The 20,927-nt window shown below is 54.6% G+C and overlaps 1 long non-coding RNA gene across 1 annotated transcript; it reads right to left on the reverse strand.

Moving 5' to 3' along the window:
* Positions 1-17,957: 17,957 nt before the first annotated feature.
* LOC139083950 (uncharacterized) lies at positions 17,958-20,667 on the reverse strand. Its single transcript, XR_011541127.1, has 2 exons — positions 20,348-20,667; positions 17,958-19,733 (listed from the first exon to the last, which is right to left on the reverse strand). It is a non-coding gene; the product is annotated as an uncharacterized lncRNA (long non-coding RNA).
* Between the last annotated feature and the right edge of the window lie 260 nt (positions 20,668-20,927).

Consider the following 20,927-nt stretch of genomic DNA (forward strand, 5'->3'; position numbering starts at 1 on the left):
TCCTGCCCCAGCCAGAGCCAGCCCGGCCGGCCCTATCTAGGGAGATAAAGTCACTGCCGAGGCTCCCAGACCAGAGCCGTCCTTATCAGCCCTGGTAGTCTGGGGTATTTGGGAATGTAAACGAGCCTGATGCTCCAGCCCAAAGACACAAAGCAGAGGTGGGGGATGGTCCCTCTCCCCATCCCCCTTCCCTCCTTGCAGCCCTACAAGTGGGCGAGGCAGGAGAGCAGCCTTAGGGCCGGGGCGAGCCCTTCACCCACCACCCACCAGCCTCGATGTCCCGGAAAACACAGCCCTGCAGAGTTCACTGCCTAGTGGGCGAGATGGACAAGTAGGTAATAATAACAACAGCAATAGCAAGCTTGTTTCTGAGCACTTGCTCCACGCCGGCACTGCTGTGGGTGAGCCACATTGCGCCGAGTGACTTACACAGGTGAACTCACTTAATTCGCACACAGCCCCATGGTGTAGCACTGTGAATATTTCCACCTTACAGAGGAGGAAGCTGAGCCACCGGGAGGTGACCGCCGGCATGCGAGTTCCAGAGCAGGGTTCAAGCTCGGGGAGGCCTGGCTCCCTGAGAGCGCAGCGAGGGCTGTGATGGGGGTTCCACCACGGGCAGTCTCTCCTGGCTGAGCTAGATGGAGCTGTGGCGAGACAAGGGAGGGAACGGGTCAGCGCAGAGTGGGTGCCCCACAAGGCTCAGTGTCCACCGCCCCCCCCCCCCAGCCGCCTGCCTCTGCACCCCTCCCCTTCCCTGCTCCATTGCCCTGGGGCCTGTGGCTCGGGGCTCCCAGTCTTACGGAGGCCCCTTTGCGAGGCGCTCCTGGGGTCCAGAGGTGCGAACACCAGGCAGTGGGAGCAGGGAAAGAACTCGGGGTTTGGGGCCAGGTGGTCGGACAGGGTTTAAACCCTGGCTCTGCTCCCCTCTGGTGGAGTGATGGCCGCAGCACCTGCTCATCCCAGGGCCTCCGTTTCCCCGTCTGTGAAACGAGGTGTGGCTGAAATGACCTTCATGGCCTTGGGCTCTGCTGACATTCCAGACCCCATGTGAGCCCAGTAACCATCGCTGCACCAGTGGAGATGCAGGCGAGGGGCCTGGGTGGCCGTGACAGGGGTCTGCGGGCCTTCCTAGGGGAGGAGGCATTGAGCAGACCCCTGACATATATTGCTCCTTTTCTGCTCCCCCGCTGCCTCCCTTCCATGCTTTTCCCTGAGCCCAGCAAGATCTGGTCCCTGGGCTGAGGGGCTTCGGGCTGGGCAGGGGGCTGAATGCTCCATGTCACAGGGGCTCAGATCAAGGTCTGCACAGGGGACAGTGAGGAGGGGGCATTGAGTGAGGGAGGGGTCAGGGCACCTCGTGGGGAACTCTGGGGCGTGGGACACGATCCTTGAAGAGTAGGTGGGTGTTTGCCAGGCAGAACAGAGGGTGAAGAAAAGAGCCTCTGGCAGAGGGAGGTGGAGACCAAAGCCTGGCGGTGGGAGCAGGGGCATCTGTCTCCTGCGAAGAGGCTGGAGCGCGGGAGCCAGAAGAATGGGAAGAAGGGCTTGAACAGCAGGCAGAGGAGCTGGGGTCCTGGGGAGCCATGGACAGGTTTTGAGAAGAGGAGGAGTGTGATCAGAACTGTGTCTCTGCCTACCATGAGGAGGCTGGACCGGAGCGGGGAGATGGCTGGGAAGCCAGGAGACCACAGGGCGTGCAAGTCTGGAGATGCAGGCAAGAGAGAAGGAGGCCCGAACCCAGTCAAGGGCAGTGGGCAGGGAGGGTCTATTTCAGAGATGAAGGGATGGCCTAGGGACACAGTGATTGTCAGGGGAAGGAGGGGGAGGCAGGTGACCCCAGGGGTCTGGCTGGCTTGGGCACAGGGTGGACAGTGGTGTCCACCACTGCAGAGACTGGGGGGTGGGGAGTGGACAGGCCCAGTGATCGGCTCTGTTTGGGACGCACAAAGCATGATTATGTGGTGGTGATCCTGGGCTGGGCCCCACCCCTGAGAATGCAGGCTCCAGGTCAGGCCTCAAAATGGGAGGCAGGGGTGGGGAGGGGGTGGGAAAGGCCATAATGGGAACATAGGGTGGGGTGACCAGGACAGAGAAGGGGATGTTGGGAAGATACCCAAGGCATCCTCCTCTCGAGGGTCTGGAGAGGAGTCTTCAGGGGCCGGGAAGGCAGAAACCTCATGGGCAGCATGGGTCCCTCGGCCTGTCCCCCTGTCTGCAGGCTGGCCTGTCCCTACAGTCATGGCTGATTTGAGCTTTCTGGGCTGCTGTCCTGTGTGTGCAGTGCGGGGGTCGGACCAGAAGACCTCTGAGCCCCTTCCCTGTCTGACTCTTCCCGGCTTCTCTGTTTTCCTTCACCCCCCATTGATCACGTGGCCTTATGTAAGGCCTCCCGACTCTGGGCCTCAGCTGCCTCCTCTGATCCAGAGGCTGGCCTGGACTGGAATGATCTCTAAGTTTGCACAGAAGGCCTCAGTGTTTGTTCAAAGGGCAAGCGAGCAGATTCCAGCTGCCGAAGCCCCAGCCTTTGCTCCTCTCTGAGGAGTCCACTCTCAGGCCTGCCTCCCTGGCCGGGTGACCTGCCCCCTGCCCTCAATTAGTCAGCTCCCAGGATACGGCCACAGCCTGTCTGCTCCCAGTTCGCCCACCCTGTGACCCCCTGCGCGTCCCGGAGCTGGGGAGGGGCGGCCTGCAGGCCCGAGGCTTCCCCCTCAATCTCGGGATTGGAGCCAGCTCCCCAGTAAGCCCCGTTGTCCCCAAGGGGAGATGCGGTGGCCCCGCCTGCTCTCAGCAGACCCTGGAATTCAGAAAGAAGGCAGCTGGCGGCAGAGGGATAATGACCCCGGCTTTTAAACTTTCTCTGCAAAGCTCTGGATGCCGTCACATGGACAACCCTCCCCACGGCCCAGCGAGGAAGGACGAGCAGGGAGAGCCGTGGCACAGATGCAGAAACTGGGGCTCTGAGAGAGAGGAAGTGACTTTCCCAGAGTCACACAGCAAGTGGCAGAGCTGGGACGCAAACCTTGGCTCCGCCACAAGCCCATCCTCCGTGGGGACTTCTGATTCTGATGATTCCCAAAGTTCCTCCAGAACCCACACCCTATGCCAGGGTTCCTCCTGGCAGATGAGTGAGGTCAGGCAGAGGGGAAGGGCAGGACAGCCCGAGCTCGGTGAACTGCACTCCATCACTGCCCCATGTGAGAGACAGGCTGACCCTGCTTGCTCTACCTCCACGTGGACTTGAGACCCTGCCATAGCCCTCAAGGCCCTAGGAGGCCAATGGCCTTCCTGGCCCTCCAGCCTCTTCTCCCCTTTTCCTCCTTTGCCCTGTGAGCTCCTGCCGTATGGTTTTCTTTGCTTTCTTAAATATACCAGGCCCCCAGCTGCAGGGCCTTTGCACGTGCAGTTCCCTTAGCTTAGGAGCCACAGCCCCTTCCATGTCCATTCTTAACGCCTCTTCATCCTTCCATCATTTTAAATAACGGCTTTATTGAGATATAATTCATATATCACACATTCACCTATTTAAAGTACATAATTCAGTGGTTTTTAGTATATCCACAGATTTGGGTAACCATCACCACAAACAATTTTAGAATATTTGCACCCCCCCTCCCCACCCCCACAAAGCCCTGTACTGGTTAGCAGTCACTGCCGCCACCTCCTCACTGTTTGGCAACCTCTAATCTAATCTCCGTCTCTATGGATTTTCCTATTCTGGACATTTTGTATAAAAGGAATCATACACTATGTGGTCTTTGAGACTGGCTTCTTTCGCTTAGCACAATGTTTTCAGGATTCATCCATGTTATAGTATATGCCAGTCCTACGTCGCTCTTTATTGCTGAACAATATTCCATCGGATGGACACACCACATCTTGTTTATCCATTCCTCAGTTGATGGACATTGGGTTGTTTCCACTTTTTGGCTATTATGAATAATGCTGCTATGAACATTCCTGCTCAAATTTTCTGTGTGGATGTGTGTTTTCATTTCTCTTGTATATATTCCTAGGAGTGGAATTGCTGGATCATGTGGTTGTTCTGTGTTTAACCTTTCAAGTTACTGCCAGACTGTTTCCCACAGAGGCTGCATCATTTTCCACTGCAACTAGCAGTTATTAGAGTTCAAGTTTCTTCATATCCTCATCAATGCTTTTTATCTTTTTATCTTTCTATGGCCATTGTAGCCGTTTTCATACCCATGAGAGCCAACAGGCCTGGCAGACAGCGTTCTAATCCCGCCCTCACACCATCCGGCTGTGTGACATCTTTGGACTCTAAAACCAGATCATTGCATATGCTGAGTGGTTTACTCCTTTTCTCTATTTGGATGCAGAACTGTCTCTTCATTTGAAATAAGAGGAACCCAATATAACTGATATCTCATTGTGGTTTTGAGTTGCGTTTCCCTGATGGCTAATGATGTCAGAGCATCTTTTCACGGGCTTATTGGCCATTTGTATATCTTCTATGGAGAAATGTCTATCCAGATCCTTTGCTCATTTTTCAATTGGGTTATTTGTTTTTTAAGATTGAATTGTAAGAATTCTTTATACTATATTCTAGATACAAGCTCCTTATCAGTTATATGATTTTCAAAATTTTTTCTCATTCTTAATGGTGGTCTTTGAAGCGTAAAAGTTTTAAATTTTTTCTTTTTTTTTTTTTTGAGGAAGATTAGCCCTGAGCTAATATCTGCCACTAATCCTCCGTTTTTTTTTTTTTGTTTTTTTTTTACTGAGGAAGCCTGGCCCTGAGCTAACATCCGTGCCCATCTTCCTCTACTTTATATGTGGGACGCCTACCACAGCATGGTGTGCCAAGCGGTACCGTGTCTGCACCCGGGATCCGAACTGGCAAACCCCGGGCCACCAAAGCGGAACGTGCAAACTTAGCTGCTGCGCCACCAGGCTGGCCCCTAAAAGTTTTAAATTTTGATGATATCTAATGTTTCTAGTTTTCTTTTTGTTGCTTATGCTTTTGGTGTCATATGCAAGAAATTATTGCTTAATCCAAGCTCACGAAAATTTACAACTATGTTTTCTGCTAGGAGTTTTATAGCTTTAGTTTTTATGTTAAGATCCTTTATTCATTTTGAGTTAATTTCTGTGTCTGGTGTGAGGTAGGGGATCAGCTTCATTCTTTTGCGTGTGGATGTCCAGTTGTCCCAACACTGTTTGTTGAAAAGACTATTCTTTCTCTTATAGAGTGGTCTTGACACTGTTGTCAAAAATCCATTGCTCAGGCCGGCCCGGTGGCACAGCAGTTCAGTTCGCACGTTCTGCTTCGGCAGCCCAGGGTTCGCCAGTTCAGATCCTGGATGTGGACATGGCGCCGCATGTCAAGCCACGCTGTGGCAGGTGTCCCACATACAAAAAAAAAGTAGAGGAAGATGGGCATGGATGTTAGCTCAGGGCCAGTCTTCCTCAGCAAAAAGAGGAGGATTGGCAGCAGATGTTAGCTCAAGGCTAATCTTCCTCAAACAAAAAAAAATCGATTGCTTGTAAATGTCATCCTTCCATCTTAACTCAAGCATCACTTCCTCAGGGACCTTTTGCTGACATCCCTTCCCACCCACCTCAGCCAGGTTCCCCTGTATATATATAACATGTAGACAGCACCGTGGGTTATACACTATGTTCACCTGTCTGATGTAGTTGTCTCGATCACATGCTCTGGAGCCAGAGAGCTGAGTTTCAAATCCCAGCTCTGCTCCTTCCTCGCTGCCTGGTATATTGCTTCACTGCTCTGTACCTCAATCTCCTCATCTGTAAATAGGGGATTTACTGACCTCGGAGGGTTGTCATGAGAGTTGATATGTGTAAAGGGTGTGGCAGGTGGTAATAAGGTTGAGTGTAGGAGCTCTTATTAATCTGTGCCATCTCCTGAGACCTTAAACTCCACGAGGAAAGGAATCCTGTCTATTTTGGCTTCCACAGAATCCTCAGGGTCAGCTCCATGCCTGGCACGGGGAGGGCATTCAATTCCTGCTTGTTGAATTAACGAATGAATGAAGCCATGCAGGAATGAATGAATGGGCCTGGCAGACAGGGTTCTAATCCCACCCTCACGCCGTCTGGCTGTGTGACTTCTCTGGAACTCTAAAACCAGATCATTGCGTATGCTGGTGGTTTACTCGTTTTCTCTATTTGGACATAGAACTCGCTCTTCCTTTGAAATAAGAGGAACCCAATACATAAGGCAGATAAAGGGAGCTGCTGTGAGAAAAGCCAGAGCAGAGCCCAGAGCCCCCCCGCCCCCGGCCTGCCGCAGGCACCCCCGAGGGCCCCCAGAGCCTGCAGGACACAGTGTGAAAACCACCGTCCGGGATGTGATCCTACATGCTCCCCCAGCTCGGAACAGCCCGTGATTCAGAGGCAGCTGATGTCTGACGCTCTTAATTCAGCCCAAATGCTGGAGGTCTGTGTCTTGCAGCCCGGGGAAGGTGGGGGGCGCATTCCAAAGGGGAGAGCTCGTCCTCTACCCACAGGAGGGGACCCATGTGCCCTGAGGTTGTCCAAGCACGGACAAGCACGACGAGGCTCTCATGCCCTCCTTCACTCTCTCCTCCGCCTCCTGACCCAGACCTGGAATGGTCTGGCTTCCTGGGCCAAGCCTCCTCCCACCCGTCCCTCCACCCCGATCTCAGACCCAGCTCACTTCCAGGGAGGTCCTCCACGCTCCTGCCCAGGTCACCTCGACACCATTTTACCTGGGAGACAATCGCTCAGAGGCTCACACGTGTGAGCAGCTCATCTCAGGCCGTGGCGCAGCCACAAGGGGCAGAGTGAAGATTCAAACCCCAGGCTCTTGACTCCCTCTTCAGTGGCTGCCTCCAATAGCCTAATGGGGCACCACCGTCCATGTGACCATGGGGGCAGGACCAGACCCGGAGGTGCTCGGGGTCAGCCAAGCTCTGTGGCCTTTGGGAGGAGGGAGAGCCCCCCGAGAGAGGCACCCCAAGGCGAGTCCCCTGGAGAGAGACCTAATGCTTCCCCCAGGCCACAGTGGGAGGGACTGCCCTGGGATGGGAGGGGAGGGGAGGTCCCAACACGGTAGGTTACCAACATGAACGCTGGGGCTGGGCAGACCTGTCACGGTCACCACCAACCTCTCTGAGCCTCAGTGTCTCCCTGCCTCATGACGTAAGGATAATAGTACCCATGCTGCTTGGTCGTTGTGAGGGTGAAATGAGGCAGAGACAGTCGCCCTCCCAGCCAGGAGTGACCGTCAGGCGGAGGGGAGGCTGTCGGCCGGGCCCACAGGAGCTCCTGAGGGTCCCTGCGAGGAGGCGGATGTAGGCGCACGTGGGAGACACTGACTCCCCTCTCCCTCCCAGGTCTCTGAGTCCTCTGATGGTATTTTGTTTCAGGAACTATATTTCTACTGGAAAAAGAGGTTTATAACGCCAGTAGTTTGGAGGAACAAACTTGGGAGAGTCACTGGTGAAATGGAGTCACTTTGGGTTAGTTTTTAATTTTTTTCAACTCAGATTTCCTTCAGGACATTACCTCCATTTGACTAGTTCAGACAAGGACAGTGTAGAAACGGTACTGTGTACAGGGTTGGGAGAAGCGCAGGGGTGGCTGCATCACCTCCCTGGGAATCCCAGCTCTGCAGATTATCTGGGGCCTCAGTTTGCTCATCTGCAGAATGGGGCAAGATGCGATGCTGCGTGGATGCCCTGCTGCAGCTGCGCCTGCTGAGGTGGAGCTCTTCTTGGGGGCCTTTAAAGTGAGTCCTACAAGATGCTGAGGAAAAAATCCCTCCGGGGGGGGGGGGTAACATGGGAACACTTCCTGGAGGTGGTGGCAGGGCCCAGAAAAAGGGGAAGGAAGTCCAGGTTGAGGGAACAGCTTGAGCAGGAGTACGGCAGCAGGAAACCACAGGGCCCACAGAGCTGGCTCCAACTGGGACAGTGAGATTCACGGAGGGAAGACGGGGAACATGGCGGAGAGCTCAGGTGACCTGCCCGGAGTCACCCGCAGAGGCAGGATCCTGACTGGGGCCTGCCTGCCGTCCCCGTGCTCCAGGCAGCTTCTGGGAAGGCCTGCTGGGTCTGTTCTCAGAGCTCCCGGGGGACGGGGCGGACCCAGTGATTCAGGTCTGCTCTGCGGCTGACACGGCTTCCTGACACGCACGTTGAGGGCCAGGTTCCCGGAGGCCACGGCCTTCACGCACCACCCCCGGAGCCCCTCGACCCACAGGAGGGTCAAGGGAAGTGGGGTCTGACCCACGCCTGAATTATTCATCAAACCAGCCCAAAAAAAGCCAACGAGAGACGCCCACGTTAATAATAAAAATAACAATTCCTTAAATGTGATCAGAAGCATGGGAGCCGACTCGGAGAGGCACGCCGCCCCATGAGGTCACCCTCGTTACCCCACTTCCTCAGAGGAGGAAACTGAGACTGGGGAGGGAAGTGGCTCCAGTGAGCCTGTCTTTAGGAGACTCTGCCCCCGGTGGGTGGGGGCGCTTGTGTGTGTGTTGTGATGGGTGGAGGGGTGGGCAACGCAGGCAAGGGACTGCTGTTTGGGGACATTAACCCACTGGGTTCCCCATTCTCGAGAGGGATGAAAGGGGGTGGGACAGCTGGCCCCAGGGGCTCACCACAGGTCCCGCAGCAGGAGCAGGGAACCGGAACAGCGCGCGCCACGATGTGGCAGTGAGACTGGGGGGCGCAGGCAAAGTCAGGTGTGGACAGAGTGGGGGCTTGGAGGGGCCGGATGAGGGACGTGGACTCTGAGGGAGAAGACGGGGGCAGGTTTCCTGGGCAATCTGCTGACGTACCATGAGGGAGGAGGCCCAGGAGAAGGGGGATTGTCTATCCCAGGCTATCCTGGAATAGTCCAGCCCAGTGTGACGTGAGTTGCCTTTGCCCTGTGCTCTGAAGTGGTCCCCCGAGGAGTCCTGAAGTGTGGGCCCCCCCAGCTGCATCACTGGCATGAGTGGAGCAACCTCCCCGGGGGCTGCTTCACGGGGCAGGGTGTATTTAGAAGAATGCGTCCTAGCTGTGCTGGTGTCACCTCTGATATCCCATCTCACACAATAGACAAGGGACCCCGGCCCTCATATGCCTCTCTGAGCACCGTTTGTTAACAGACAGTAGATTGATTTTGGAACCCCAATCCCTGCTGGATCCGGCTCTCCCCTTTGACAAGCTGCTCTTCCCCTGGCCTGGCAGCCAGGACCCGGCCAGACAATGGTTAGTCCTTGGACCACTCCCAGGCGTGTCCAGATCTGGCCTGCCAGGCCTTCCAGGGCCAGGGGGGCCCTTCCTGCACGCCTCTGACTAACAAACCCCTGACTGTGTAGCATCACAACAGAGCCTGTTGCCAGGGCGACCTCCAGACCTGGTGGCCTGGGACCTGGGGCTCCCGCCACCCCACGCTGGCTGCTGGCATGAGCACTTACGATGCAGCACTGTCTCTGGCTCGTGGCTGTGTGGAGAATAAGGCAGGAGGAGACCCTGTCTGGGCCTGGGGTCTGCTCATCCTCGGGGAAAGAAGAGAGGAAGTAGAGTCCTGGGCTGCTCTCTCTCTCCCTGGGTCCTGGCCTCCTGGTTTCTCCAGCAGGAACCGCACATGGCCACCTTATCCCAGGAACCAGGGTCCCAGGCAGCAGCACGGGCACCTGCTGAGCTCCCCACCCCCAACCCATCCATCACTGCAGGATGCGCTTCCGCCTTCTCCAAAACCTCTGGCATTCACCTCTCCCTACTATTCTCGGCCCCCAGCCCCAGGCCCAGCTCAGCCGGCCCCCAGAGCCGGTCTGGATGACAGCCCAGCCTCCCTTCTAGACTCCAGGCCTCCAGTGTCCAAAGTGAACTCGAACGGATCCCGCCCCTCCCTCCAGAATCCCTCTCCACTTTCCCCATCACTCTCAGCCACAGAGGACTCTCACCCTCCCTTCAGTAAAAGCAAAGTTCGTGTAATCTAACCAACACGTGCATTGATTTATTTATAAATTACATACAGATGCCACCATACAATCATATTGGATAAAATAGTCATGTGTCGCTTAACAACAGGGATCTGTTCTGAGAGATGCGTCTGAGGCCATGTGGTCGTCGTGCGAACATCACAGCGTGTACAGCCCGCTACAGCCTCAGGCCCTACAGTACTAATCTTATGGGACCACCGTCATTGTATGCTGTGCGCCATTGACTGCAATGTTGTTATGCGGCGCATGACTATAAAAAATATACCAAAAATAGAAACCGAAAATAAAAAATGAAAGAGTAAACATTATTTTTAAAGTTTTGTTTGCATGTTATTTAGTGGTCTAAAAAAAGCTTCTCGGTCTGACTAAATATATTATTACTAAAAATTGTGATTAAGTGTATTTCATTTTTAAATAAAATCTTGGTTTAATGATATGGTACACTCATCGGGTCCTAAATTCCTCTTATCTTTTCACTTGGTTTAATGCCTGTTGTAGTTGAAAAACACATACCCCTCACAAAGAGCCGGAGGGCCGTGTGGCAGAGCGCGTTCCTGGCCTGGCGTCCTGAGTCACGAGGGGTGATGTTCAATTCTGGGCACAGGTGTTTGCTGAAATTTGGATTAACTGAAGTCAGTCGGTTGTTATGGGAAACAAATCAGGTGTTATTTTTACAATATTTTTGACAAATGGGTTCAAAACTCAGTGAAACCCTTTATTTAGAGGATTTTAAAATAGGTTACAAAATTCCATTTCCCTGTTCTTGAAGGTGCCGATGTGACAGACAGGCGATGCTGTAACAACCGCTTCAGCAACGAAATCCTCCCAAGATGCCGGTCTGCAAAATGCTCCCTCTGCAGATGAGCTTATTCAATCCTAAAACGGCCTCTTTACCTACACTATCTATTCATTTGTTTTAGTATCTGCTGGGTGGCATACCCTTGTTGTCATAGAAACAGCCAGCACATTTGGCTCATTTGTCTCTTTGTAAAAGAAAAAGGCAAAACTCATCTTTAAGGTGGTAACTCTTTCAAGAATTTTGCTATGAGACCACCAGCAACTTTCTGTGCGGTACGAAAGATTTTTGTGGCCCCTGCCTTGGTCAATAATAAGTTTTGTAAAGAGTCTACAATTCAAAGACCTTGTTTTTGTAGAATTAAGTGCCTGCATGAGTCCCGTGGCAGCTAACTGAAGACATCACAGGGGGGCGGGAGCGCCATTGTCAGCCAAGCCCACACCTGGACCCCACACTGCTTTCCTCAGGAGACCTGGGATATGGGACACATGACCTCCCACGGTGTAGACAACGTGAAGGCACCGATGTCAGTCTATTTATTAAATAACAGTAGAGCTTAAATTTTTCTCCCTTTTTTTCAAAGGTAAAAGTAAATATAAATAAAGGTTCTAGAATGTTCTTTTCACATGAATGGATCACCTTGTCCACTCTATTTTGGACACTTCTGGGCTGCACAACAGGGTCCTTGGCCGTGTTCACAGCCCCTGAGGGTCTGTTCCAGTTTTCCTCCCACCTTGGCTCCCGCAAAGAACTAGAGCCCATGTTCCTGAGTGCGTCACACGTCGTTGTGTCTTCCCAGTGCTAGTCTTTGTGCCTGACACGCGCATCTCCATTGGATTGGCTCAGAAGTCTACGCTTTCTTCAAGAGCCAGCCCCAGGCGGCCCTGGGTTCAAGGAATGACGCTTGAATGGAGTCATTCATTTAGCTAGTCAACAGATATTTATTGATCATCTACTGTATTCCAGGCTCTGACGCAGGGGCGGCTGGGTGTATAGCTAGTGAGCCAAACAGACAAGAATCCCCCCCAGGGAGCTCACCTTCCAGTGGGGTAGGTGTTGACGTTGTGGGTCAGTCCTCACCCTATTCACCCACACAGGTGGTTGGCCATTTACAAGCTTGTCTCCCTAGGGAAGCACCTGTTCCTCAGAGCAGGGACCTCTGGGCCTGAGCTCCAAGCATGAGTCCTGGCCCAGAACAGGGCCCCATTGCATGAGTTGGAATTAACGAATAATGCAGCGGGTAACCCACGCCATGACCCCCGCCGCAGACAAAGATCCAACACCAAATCCAGACTGAGGGCCTCCCAGCGCCTGATTCTGCCGCAGGCTGGCCTGGCGCTCAGAGCTCAGTGTCACACGCTGTTCCCGAAGGCCGCATCCCTGCCCCTATGAGAAGGAACTGGATGGCCCCCTGCGGCCGGCAGGAACCACTTCCACCTCCGAGTGTCCCTATATTTAGCATCTGCTGTGACCCTGCGGCCATCTCCTCTCCGTGGCCCAAGGGAACTGCCCAGGCGGCTTTGATGGCCTGTTTTCCCAGGCCCGGCTCCTGCTTCCCAGGCCTGCGGGATCCCTGCAGGAGGTGGGCCCCCAGCCCAGGCCCCACTCAACTAGCAGGTTCCGCATCCCAAAATAGCATCAGGACTTGGCAAGGAGAGAGGGCCACCTGAAGGGACAGTGCTCGAGGTGGGGCTGGGGGCACAGCAGTGGCAGGGTGGCCTGGACGGAAACCTCCCGGGTCACACACTCCTGTGTTCCCCGATGTCTTCCATGCATCAAGTCCCTGGCCCCTAATTCTTCTACTGTGCATAAGGCCAACGGGCAAAGTAAGGCGTGGAGCCTCCCCCTCCCCCCCCACCCCAACGCCCAATCCGGCCACTGGCCACACTGTTCCACGCAGGTCCTGAACCAGCTTCCCACCTCTGAAAGGTGGCTTAACTCAGCCTCCCGGCTCCCAGGAATGCCTTTGCTATCTGTCGAAATCCAGTCAGTCTGTAAAGAGTCAGTTCAAATGCCACCTGGGCCACAGAGGCCCTCGGATGCTGTGGCTCAGGGGAGGTGGCTATGCTTCAGCCCTCTGTCCTTGATCCCCCAGGCCCGCCCGCCCTGTGACTTCTGCTTAGTTCAAAGTGCCAGACTGACATTTGGAGGATGCGGGGTCTAGCCTTGGCTTGCCCTGTGACTCTGGGAGTGTCGCTCCCTCGTCTGACCCTCAGTGTCCCTGCTTGTGAAATGGAGAAGCTGTGTTCCATGATCTCTAGGGGCCCTCCCAGTGTTCTGAAACTGTGATTCACCTTTTGGGGGAATAAGGTAGTTTTAGTAGAGAGAACTTGCCTCCACTCTCGAGCTTTCGGAGATGTGGTCCCCGCCTCCTTCCCCCATCCTTCCCCACGAAGCCAGTCTGCCCTGAGGCACATGTGGGCTCCTGAGGAGGCTCTCTGACTGCCGCCAGTGGGATGGGTGCTGTGGCGAGGCTGGCTTCCAGACCAGCCGGTCGGCCTCCCCCTCCCCTCCATCTGGCTCAGGTTTCTGTTTGGTCTCCACTGGAGCGCTCAGGCCACAAGTCTTGTCAACTGGAATGAAACGTCGCCACCACGGCATTTCCACGTGTTTTGCTTCAGTAGGACACAGGCCAGGGATTCTGTGCGGCCCACCAGGATCTCGGCAGGATGATAGGAAATCCCAGCAGAGGTGCTCCGGGACTTGGAGAGTGTTCCCAGTCCCGCCGGGATTCCAGTGAGGCGGCAAAGATTCCAGAAGATGTTCGAGTCTCACCAGGCTGGTGAATCCCAGTGAAGTCTCAGGTGGGCCCCTCCCCCTTCAGCAGAGATTGGAGGCGGTTTCCAGGAACTGTGCCACTTAGGGAGAACTGTGAGAGGCCTCTGAACCAGCCTGTGTGCTCCATCAGGGCAAAGATGGTGAGTGTTCACCAGTAACTTATTCAGGAAACATCCACTGTGTGCCAAGCACTATTCTAGGAGTGAAACTGCACACTCCCTGCCCTCAAGGACCTGACATTCTAGTGAAGGGAAGTGGACAAATAAACCTACAGTATTTCAGGTGGTCACAGTGCTAGGAAGGAAAATAAAGTGAGGCAAGGAGACCACAGGAAAACTGGGAGGGGAGTACTATTTTAAACAGGCCAGCCTGGAAGGAATCAAGACCTCGAAGAAGTAAGAGAGGGAGCCCTGGGGATATCTGGAGGAGAAATGTTCCGGACAGAACAGCAGGTGCAAAGGCCCTCAGGCAGGAGTATGCCAGGAGCGACACAGGACCAGTGAGAAAGCCAGCAAGGCTGTAGCAGAGTGAGTGAGGGAGAGAGGGAAGAGGTGAAGTCAGGGGGTAACAGGTGGGGAGCAGACTATGCTGAACAGTGTCGTTTAATTTTTGTTGATTACAATCCACAGTAAGAAATAGATTTTATATTGCAACCCAGTATAAATATACATATACAAAAATAACACCAAAGTAAGCATTTCATGAAACATACCTTTATATATGTATGCATTCTTATATATTATACTTTATTCTATTTCATCTAAAAAATAATGCTGGTCCTGATGCTTAAATTGATTTCCTGATCTACTAAAGTGTCAAGGTCCACAGTCTGGAAAACACTGATGTAGGGCCTTGCACACCCCTGCAGAGGGTGAGCTGGGAGCCACTGGACAGGTTGTACAGAGCAGTGGTGTGATCTGTTTTGCTTTTTTGTTCCACTTTTTAAATTAACACATAATTTATATATAGTAAAATATGTACTCTTGCCAGTGTACGGTTGTGTGAGTTTTCACAAATGCGTCCAGTCATGTACACATCACATTTTGCTTTTGAAAGGGCTCACACAAGCTGCTGAGTCAAGACAAGCCTGGAGAGGGCAAGAGTGGCCTCAGAGGGACCCGTAGAGGCTGTGGACACGGCTCAGGTGACAGATGGTGGGGCCAGGAGTGAGGTCGTGGCTCAGACCGGCTCCGGAGCACATTTCTGCAGGCTGAGCCGATGGGGTCTGCTGACATTTTGGACGTGGGGTGTGAGAGCAAGAGAGGACTCAAGAACGACTGGAAGGTTCCTGACTGGAGCAATGGGAAGGTGGAGAGACAGAGGAGGAAAAAGGTTTTGGGGAGAAAAGCACAAGTTCTGGTTTAGACAAGTCCTGTGTGAAAGTGAGTGAGACAACTAGCTGGGAACGGGGAGGAGTCGGGAGGGGCCCCGCCCAGGGGTCTAGGCCTGGGCATCTTCCATGTCCGGGACACTGAGAGCACGGTGGGCCTGAGACGCGGCCAAGCAAGTGGGAGGGTGGAAAGAGCCCCGGGCACAGCCAGGCTGGAGGGGCGGACGGCAGTGGGCAGGAGTTCTCAGCAGGAGGAGGAGAAGCTGCTGGCGGGGCGGGCAGAGGCCCAGGGGCCGGGGAGCAAACTGCCTCCGCGTCTGGGAGGGAGAGGCCGGCTGTGCCTTGGGCAAGATGAGGGCGGAAAACCAACAGCTGTAGCTCACTGGGACTTTATTCAGTGGACACCGGGCACCGTAGTTTGCTGAGCAGACAGTGGCTTGAGCTGTGCTGTGCTTTAGAAGATTAATAATTATTACTTATTTATTAATTATCATTGATTGGACTCGCTCCGGCCAGGCCCTGTGCTAGTGCTTCACACGTATGAACTCGTGGACCATCCCATCAACCTTTGCGGCAGGTGCTACTATTCTTCTGACTTACAGGTGAAGACCCTGAGAGGGTCAGTGACTTGCCCAAGGTCACACAGCCAGGACGAGGTGGAGCTGGCCTAGAACCTAGACAGTCTGGCTCCAGAGTTAGACTCAGTGGGTAAAAACACTCACTCCTGGGAGCACAGCCTCGATGCAGACTCAGGCTTCTTGGTCTATTGCCCAGGTGCCAGTGACCTTGAGAAGGTCATGAAGGAGTCTGGACCTTGATTCCCAGCTGGGAAGTTGGGGGAGGGCCACTTGATGCCCAGTGGCCCTGCTTCTTTGCCTTTGGCAGCTCCTGGTGTCCGAGCCTTGGGCGCCCGGCACCACCCCCTGTGCCTCCCAGCTTGGTGGCCGGAGCAGCCCAAGAGGCTCCCGGGTGGGGTTGGCAGCCACAGGACTGTGGTCTTCGCTCTTTGGCTGGCTTGGTCTCCCCTGGGGCCCCTGTTCCCTTGCCCAAAGTGGTTAGTTTCTTGAGGAATCTGTCGCCATCTGGTCCCCATGTGCTGCCTGTGGCTCTGTCTCCAGTGTCTGGGACACTGGAAGATTCCATTCCAGTGCAGAGTAATTGTTACCAGAGGAGGGAAGACCGGGGTTGGAGGAGGGGGAAGGGATGGAGCACTGCCCAGAGCAGCCGGCGGGCCTTTGGTGACGTGAAAAGGGGGAGTGTGAGGTGCAGAGAGAAAATCAGAGACAGAAGGTGACAGAGAGACAGAAGGAGACACCAAGACAGAGCAGGGCAAGAGAGGGAACAGGTGAAAGCGAGATGGGTACGGAGGCCGAGGTGACAGCGGGAGGCGGTCAGAGGGAGTGACACAGACAGACCTCAGAGAGGGGCAAAGACAGCCGAGAGGCCAAAATCCAAGAAAAGCCTCGACAGACAGGAAGGAGGGTTAGAAAGGGAGAGAAGAGAACAGAGTTGGGGGAGAGACAGCGTCAGAGGGCGAAAGCCCAAGGCTGAGAAAATGCCAGGACGGCAGAGCCGGAAAGACTGGCAGGACCTGGCGGGGTTCAGAGCAGCTGGAGCCCCCAAGCCCAGATGTTCCCCCCCTGCAGCCACAGTCCTGGGGCAGCCATGGTCACAGCGGGGGTCGGGGGGGGGGGTGGGCAGCTCTTGCCTGCTGGGCTCTCAGAGCCCGGCCCCTGCCCTGCACCCTGCGCCCAAGGACACCCTTGCTCCTGCCTCCCTCCTGGGCACAGGGTCCGGTCCCCAAGTCACCTTCCCACTTGGCTCTAGGAAACCATTTCTCCAGGAGTGGTCTGGGGAGGTGGGTCACAGGCTGGACCGTGAGCCTCGGTGCTGTCCCTGACTCTTTCCACCGCACAACCTCTTGCATCCCTCCTCTCCTCCCTGTGCCTCAGTTTCTCCATCTGTAGAAAGGGCTGGGCTTACCCATCCAGCTCTACATTCTGGCCTCTGCTCCCCCCTTACTCACCCACCCGGTCACTCATTGTTTCCTTCACTTGGCCTCTCCTTTTTCCTTTCTTTCTTTTCCTTCCTGCCTTTCTCTTTCTCTCTCTCTGTCTTTCTTTGTCTTCCTCTCTCCCCCACTCCCTCCCTTCCTTTCTCTCTCTTTCTTCCCTACTCACTGAGCACCCGCTTTGTGCCAACGTGGGTCTGGGCACAGATGCCTCACAGGTGGATCCGACAAGATCCCTGGATCTGGGTGGGCTCAGCCCAGGACTGAGGCACAAGGCCTGGGGCCAGTGGGGGCAGATCAGACTCCAGGCATAAATGGCCCTGCCTCAGCCAGCTTGCCTTCGCTCAGGCCACTCAGCCTAACCCCCGTGTCTACACAGCCCTGCTCTGGGCAGTTCAACTCTGGACACTGACCCTGAGATGCACCGAGACCAACACTGGCGTAATCAAACCTTTCTCATGTTACAGGTAGAGAGGGGCAGGGACTTGCGTAGGGGAACCCAGCCGACCACAGCCTGACTCACTTTTGACTTGGCCTTGGTCCGTCCTGGGGGGCTGGAAGCTGTACGAAGCCCACACCCGAAGTGAGGGTGGCCTCAGCCAGACCTTTGCCAGACCAGGGAAAGTCTGGTGACGGCCAGTCAGAGTGAGGTCACTGATGGGATCCATGTGTTTGGGCCTTGGCCCCCCACAGCCCTCCCCACCCGGCCCTGGGAGGCCCGGGAGAGAAGGGGGTGGTGCCGTGGTGTGTCAGTCCAGGCACTGCGCCCAGAGGCGATGAACGCCGAGGCTCAGAAACGGGAGAGAAAGTGGCCCCCACCCTGCCACCTTACATCTGTTGAGGAGAAGAGGGATATGGACAGGGCTCTGAAAGGCTCAAGCCTCAGGGCAGAAGGGTGCCCACTTGATGTAGCTGGGCGGCAGGCTCTGTGGCCTCAGGAAAGGCCAGGCTCTGGTCCCAAACTGAGTCCTTCGGACTCGCCTAGCCAGAGCCCACACTCTATAAGGCAGTTCCCAGCAATAAACTTCATAACGTACATCTCTCACTGCTTCTGCTTCTCTGCTGGGGCCCTGACTGAAGCACCACCCCTGGTGGAGACCATGAACACGTGCCATTTTTTTATTTAACATTCCTTCCCAAACACTTTTCCATGTTGCAACAGAGTCTTCATTTTTGGTTGCAGAATACTCTACCTTGCCAATGAACCATAATTTATTAAGCCAATCCCCTCTTGTTGGATATTTAGATTACTTCTAAGTATTTCATATATATATATTTTTTAACTGTCATGAACATTGTTGCATAGTTTGAAAGTTTTTCTTGAGAGGAATCTCCAAGTGTGGGGCTGAGGCCGGCCCCCAAGACCCACCACCAGCACCAGCCCAGCTTCCGCCTGTTTCTCTCCTCCTCTCTCTCTACTGGAAGGCTTCCTCTGGTGCCAAAGGACCTTGTTCAACCTGTGCAGGGAAGTGCCCGAGATTCCATACCCCCAGGGGCAGCCCTCAGTCATGAGGCTGGAAGCTGGACAAACGCCCCAGCCTTTAGCTCCCTCATTTGAAAACGCTGGTGTGTGTTCTCTACAGCAGCTCCAAGGGTGCCCGGCGGGATGGAGCCCAGGCGCCCACGGTGGTGACCTGCTCATCACACACACTTTCTTGGGCTTGCCCGAGCCCTTGGCTCAGGGTCTGCTTTGGGGGAACCCAGTTTGGGACAGGAATTGTGGACACTTTCTTCCAAAGACTCAACATTACCAGTGGGAAAGGGGCCATATTACCGCAAGTTTCTTCTCAAACTCTCTCGAGTCCTTTTCCTCCGTAGACAGTTCTCAGACTCCGTGATGCAGTGTCACAGAGAGCACGGGCTTCAGAGACAGGCAGCCACAACGACAACCACAGCGCCAGCCTTGCACAAGTCACTTCACCTCTACGAGCCTCCATTTGATCATCAGAAAATGGGCAATCGGGCTGGATGTCGGGCTACACATACCCCAAGGTCCAAAGGGAACTACAGTCCCACCGCCTCCTTCCCACCCCCTGCCCTGCCCCCTTGGCACCTGCCTCCTCTCCGTGGCTGACTGAGTGAGGCTGTGGCCAAAAGCCACATCCCTAACTCTTTCCTGTCCTTTAACAACTACCACTGACTCTAAACCAGGCGCTGTGCTGGGGGCCGTGCGTTGAAGATGTCATTTAATCCCCAGTGACTCCATGAGGCAGGTACAACGATTACGCCCATGTCGTAAATGGGAACACCGAGGTGGAGAGAAGGGGGGATGTGCCCCAGCCACCCAGCTGGTGCGCGGCAGAGCATGGGTTCCCATCGGATCTCTCTGGCTCCTAAGCCATGCTCTTGAGCACCACACAGCCCTGCCTCTCACCCTCGGAACCCCCTCGAGAGGAGAGGGGATTCCTTGGAGCTGACTCAGGTCCTGGGGCAAGGAAGCCACATCCCTGGGGTCTGCGGGGAGGGAGAAAGTGACGCCGGGGAAGTTCCCACACGGCTTTGAGGTTCTAGCCAGCTGGGAAGCTGGCGTTTGGAGCAGGGGGCTGCCGGCCTTGTTGGTCACGCTCGTCCTGGAGGCACAGGTCCCTTGGCTGGGTCTAAGCATTCTGGGAGGCTGCCTGACGCATGGGGAATTGGGAAGAAGACGGAGCGAGGCCACCCCGAGTGAGTGCTGGAACCCAGGGGCCGTCTGGGAGGCAGACATTCTTCAGTGGCTGAGGTTGAGTGGAATTCAGTGGAAATTCCAAAGGCTGCTTTTCCTGGGAGCCACCAGGAAGAGGCCTGGAGACGGCCTTTCCAAGTTCTGGAGCAGAGCTACCCAGTAAAATCTCACGTGAGTCACACGTGCAAGTGAATTTCTCCAGCAGCCACACTGCAAAAGTCAAAAGAAACAGGTGAAATTAATTTTAATAATACATTTTATTTAACCGAATGTATCAAAAACATTATCATTTCAGCATGTTATTAACATTAAAAATTATTAATGCTCTATTTTATATTCTTTTTTCATATTAAGTCTTTGGAATCTGGTGTGTATTTTACACTTAGAGCACTTTTCGATTAGGACAAGCCACCATTTCAAATCTCAAGAGCTGCGTGTGGCTAGTGGCTACTAACTTGGGGAGCACAGTCCCAGAGGCCCAGGGGCCATCTGAGGGTGCAGATTTCCAAGTGCGAGTGAAGAGGGTCAGCCACAGTGCCAGGCGCTGGCCAGGCTGGGAACCCAGAAATAACGACAGGGCCCCAGGTACTGGTGATAAATCATTTAATCCTCTCAACAACCCCATGAGGTAAGCATTACTACTGGTGATAGCTAGAAGAGGAAGTCAGTTCAGAGAAGTCAAGTGACTTGCACAAGGTCACACAGCAGGATGGGAGTGTAGTCACCCCCAGCACTGAGAGGATGTTGCAGCCCACCCCACCCCAGGAGCACAGATGATCAAAGGAGGACCCCACTCCCATCCCAGGATTGCTGGACTCGCTGACCTGCTCGCCAAGTGATGGACAGGAACATCCAGGGAGAGTCCTTCAGTCACCCTTCCTTCATATGGAGGTGGGGGGACCAGGAAGTGGGCGGACAGCAGCAGATTTTTTCTCCTCCATCTTGCCCTGTCAAAGGCTGGTATGGGTGGTGCCAGGTGGGCTCACCTGGGATTCGGTTTCTCTCCTTCCTTCCCCACTCTCCTACATGCGCGTGCACACACACACACACACACACGCACATAGAGCAGAGCGAGCGGTGCCATTCGACCTGAATAGGGAGCCAGGCAGGCAGCTCCATTCGGCAGGTGGAGAAACTGAGGCATACGTGAGAGAATCACATAACATCAAAAGTCTATTGATCGCCCCCCAACCTCAGCTACACAGGTTCTGTGTCCTGAGCACCCCCTGTGCTTCGAGCCCTGTGCAAGCACCCAAGTGTGGTGAGCTGGCCAGAGACTGCCCTTCTCCTCCCAGCCCCCCAGGACCTGTGCCACTCTGGCCTGGAGTGTCTTGGAGGCAAGAGGATGGGAAAGCTTGGTCAATGTTCCAGTTTGGGGATGTGGCTGGGTCTCTCTTCTGCCAC

Source organism: Equus przewalskii, chromosome 6 (genome assembly GCF_037783145.1).
Source record: "Equus przewalskii isolate Varuska chromosome 6, EquPr2, whole genome shotgun sequence".
In the NCBI taxonomy this organism is placed as follows: domain Eukaryota; kingdom Metazoa; phylum Chordata; class Mammalia; order Perissodactyla; family Equidae; genus Equus; species Equus przewalskii.